A 4494-nucleotide genomic window follows, 5' to 3' on the forward strand; every position below is an offset into this window, starting at 1 on the left:
ACAATTTAGTCCAAATAACTAGTTAATTTAAACATGATGTATATGAGCCTCCTCATCCATCTTGAGATTGTGATGTTGAGACATGGTATTAACTAACAGAGTTTATTTTCAGGGATGACAAACATTGCAGAAACACACTCCCCTGACAACATAGCCTTAGCAGTAATTGTTTTTCCTCCCAATATCTATTCCTTATCGTAGAAATAGTATACACATTTGTCAGGGAACAATTCCTCATCTGTTCACGCTAGTAGCTGAACATTTCCAAATAGTGTTAACCTCTTCTTAAATATATTCAGGTGCCTGACCAAACTGACTGGTTAAGAGGAGAGCATATGAACTAAACAATCCCATTACAGTTTAACATCCAGAGCCAAGGGAAGGGACTGCTTCTGAGAAAAAGCTGAGAACACGTAAGCCCAGAAGTTCCAAAATGTGCCAATCTGGTCTCATGAAAAGTACCAGTCTGCAGGGACAAAGGATAAAATTAATACACAAAGATTACAGACAATGGGCAGAGAGTCCAGACAATTCAAAATTTTTGATCATCTTCCAGTTGTTCAAGCTGTTTTTAGAAAAGGCAGAGGAACCAGAGACCAAATTGCCAACATCTGCTGGATCATCGAAAAAGCAAGAAAGTTCCAGAAAAACATCTATTTTTGCTTTATTGACTATGCCAAAGTCTTTGACTGTGTGGATCACAATAAACTGTGGAAAATTCTGAAAGAGATGGGAATACCAGACCACCTGACCTGCCTCTTGAGAAATTTGTATGCAGGTCAGGAAGCAACAGTTAGAACTCGACATGGGACAACAGACTGGTTCCAAATAGGAAAAGGAGTACATCAAGGCTGTATATTGTCACCCTGTTTATTTAACTTATATGCAGAGTACATCATAAGAAACGCTGGGCTGGAAGAAGCACAAGATAGAATCAAGATTGCTGGGAGAAATATCAATAACCTCAGATATGCAGATGACAACACTCTTATGGCAGAAAGTGAAGAGGAACTAAAAAGTCTCTTGATGAAAGTGAAAGAGGAGAGTGAAAAAGTTGGCTTAAAACTCAACATTCAGAAAATGAAGATCATGACATCTGGTCCCATCACTTCATAGGAAATAGATGGGGAAACAGTGGACAGTGTCAGACTTTATTTTTAGGGCTCCAAGATCGCTGCAGATGGTGACTGCAGCCATGAAATTAAAAGACTCTTACTCCTTGGAAGAAAAGTTATGACCAACCTAGATAGCATATTGAAAAGCAGAGACATTACTTTGCCAACAAAGGTCTGTCTGGTCAAGGCTATGGTTTTTCCAGTGGTCATGTATGGATGTGAGAGTTGGACTGTGAAGAAAGTTGAGCGCCGAAGAATTGATGCTTCTGAACTGTGGTGTTGGAGAAGACTCTTAAGAGTTCCTTGGACTGCAAGGAGATCCAACCAGTCCATTCTGAAGGAGATCAGCCCTGGGATTTCTTTGGAAGGAATGATGCTAAAGTTGAAACTCCAGTACTTTGGCCACCTCATGCGAAGAGTTGACTCATTGGAAAAGACTCTGATGCTGGGAGGGATTGGGGGCAGGAGGAGAAGGGGACGACAGAAGATAAGCTGGCTGGATGGCATCACTGACTCAATGGACGTGAGTCTGGATGAACTCCGGGAGTTGGTGATTGACAGGGAGGCCTGGCATGCTGCGATTCATGGGGTTGCAAAGAGTCGGACACGACTGAGTGACTGAAGTGAACTGAACTCATCAATGCACATTGTTGTCATATGAATTAAAAAAAAACTCCCTTTTTCTTATCCTGGCTCAAATTTATATTTCGGAACTTCTAAGAAAAGGTTACTCATTTTGTCTCTAATGAGACAGAAATGGAGAAATACAGCAGCAGACGTATAATCACTTGCTACTCCATTTTGGAAGTAATTTTTGAAAATACTGTAATGTATGTTTTTTTGTGTGTGTGTGTGTGAACCTTGCTATAAGAAAATGTTTCTACTGGTTCCGTTTCAAAAAAGCTTCCAGATGTACATTGTATTTATTCAGTTTTGCTAATATGCAAGATGAAAAGAAGCAACCTTATCATGGAAATGTGAATTAAACAATAAAGAATACAAAGAATGGGTCAGTCTGTGTTTCCCCATCAGGACCTGCAATGCAGCGAGATCTGACCATTTAAATGATTTGACCCAAAGTTACACACTCGACAAATAATTTGGTAAAAAACTGACAGTTCTGAATATATCTGTGAATACTACAGAAGTCTTTTACTTAAGTTGTGTTGCAACTTTCTTTGCTAATCTTAATAATAACACCATCCAGATCAATGCTGCCAGAAACAGTTGCTTGAATACATCCTATAGCTTGAGTAACATAATTATATTTTACTGGATAAAATGAAGGTCAAAAATTTTCATATAATAAATGGATTGACATTGGCATCTCCACTTTGTTTCCATGGTAAGTATCCATGTTTTTTCTATGCTAGATGACTTATTTTAAGGAAAGTGTGTGAATTCCAGAATGTTAAGAATTGATAGTACTTCCTGATTCATTCACCCACTTTCAGCATAGTGAGTGCAACATGTTGCATTTTTCTTATAATACTTTACCTGTTTTACACTATATTATATGGTTTTAAATAACTTAAAACTAGAAATAGACATTTAGCTTAAAAAATCTGCATAGAAAATACAGGTTGATACCAACTACAATAGCACAGACAAACAACAATGGCAAGGTTGATAAGGTTAGTGTGGGTCATTCCTCACCTATGTGAGAAAGGTAAAAATAAATCTTAAAATACAAGTTTAAAGATATTGGCAAATAATTTGGAAAAATGAAAATTTTAAGAGGACAGTTTGAAATAAAATTACATGAAAGTGAAAGTGAAGTTGCTCAATCGTGTCCGACTCTTTGCGACCCCATGGACTGTAGCCTACTAGGCTCCTCTGTCCATGGGATTTTTCCAGGCAAAGGAACTGGAGTGGATTGCCATTTTCTTTTCCAGGGGATCTTCCCAACCCAGGGATTGAACCTGGGTCTCCTGCATTGCAGGCAGATGCTGTACCATCTGAGCCACCAGGGAAGCCAAAATTACATGCCTTATGGCAAATTGTGAATTTCAGCCTAACACTGATATTCATTCTTATATCTAATACTTGTATGAAGTCATAATGACTGGCAAAATATTTTTACAATATTGTTTATAACATTTTAATCTCCTCCTTAAAAGTTTAATGTTTATGTATCTTTTATAATATAAATAATATATTAATTGTTTTCTATCTGAGCCACCAGGGAAGCCCCTAATATTATAGTACCTGCTTATAATTTATACATAACTATGCATACTTTTGTGCATATTCAAAAAGTTTTATTATTCTGGTACCCAACTGGAGGTTAGATTCCAAGGAATCTGATTAATGCCAATACCGTGTATAGTGTATATACAGAATTTACTAGCAAGTTAATCTTATTTAATTGAAAAAACTAGATATACATTTCAGGATGCTTCTTTTCTATAAAGTAAATTGAAAAGATAATAAGCAAAAGGTGCATAAGACAAGAACCAAATTCAAGAGGCTTTCTATAATAGTGTATTTTTTCTAGGATTTGACAATAGCTATACATAAGGAACTCATTTAAATGCTCAGATATGAGAAATTTTCAGCTTAATATAGGCCCCCAAAAATGCAGTTCCAAAGGAAAAAAAACCTTCCCTGGTGTTTCAAATAAATAATTCCCACTTATAACATTATAAAATATTTATTCATATATTTTCATGTATTGATGTATAAATCATCTCTCTCTCTTTATTCTCTTTGTTTCTGGAAATACACCAGAGACAGACCTGCTATGGCTTTGTAATCCTTAGCCTATAATGAGTCCTCTGTTGGATGCAGTATTGCATATATCATGACTTACCACTTCTAACTCTTTTTTTTTTTGCTGTTAATAAGGCCTTTTGATGATCAGAAGTTCTAAACCAAATGCAGTCCAGTTTATCAATTTTTTGCTTTATGGTTAGTGGTTTTCTATCATGCTTGAAAATTTTTGCCTATTACAACACTAGAAGTTCTATTTTTCTTTTAAACGTTTTGTTTTCTGATTTTTAAGTCATATCTGCAATCCAGTCAAAATGAATTTCTTGTATTTAACTCTAGACTTACATAAAACAGTACAGAGGACTTTCTCCAAAAAAGAGATAGGGTAGTTTTCAGGTAGAAATGGGACAATAAACTGCTATATTTCAAAAGCCAGTGAAACAAACAGAGGGCCTTTTTTTTTCTTCTTTGCTGTTCCTTATCTGTTTGTTAATTTTTTCAGTCTAGTGTCATTTGTTTTAGAGCATTTCCTATATTCTGAACTTGGTAAATTACATTCATGTAGTAAATCATCATTCTTGCTTCTAAATCTCAGTTTACTCTATAAGGTAGTTAGATCTAAAAGAATGATTCAAGTCCTCCTCCTCTTCTGCCTCCTCCATACTGT

General features: G+C 36.0%; 1 non-coding gene across 1 annotated transcript; it reads right to left on the minus strand.

The window, feature by feature from the left end:
- Positions 1-3016: 3016 nt before the first annotated feature.
- On the minus strand, positions 3017-3088 carry TRNAC-GCA (transfer RNA cysteine (anticodon GCA)). The gene has a single exon. It is a non-coding gene; the product is annotated as a tRNA-Cys (tRNA).
- Between the last annotated feature and the right edge of the window lie 1406 nt (positions 3089-4494).

The sequence above is a fragment of the Bos mutus genome, chromosome 1 (genome assembly GCF_027580195.1).
Source record: "Bos mutus isolate GX-2022 chromosome 1, NWIPB_WYAK_1.1, whole genome shotgun sequence".
Classification (NCBI taxonomy): domain Eukaryota; kingdom Metazoa; phylum Chordata; class Mammalia; order Artiodactyla; family Bovidae; genus Bos; species Bos mutus.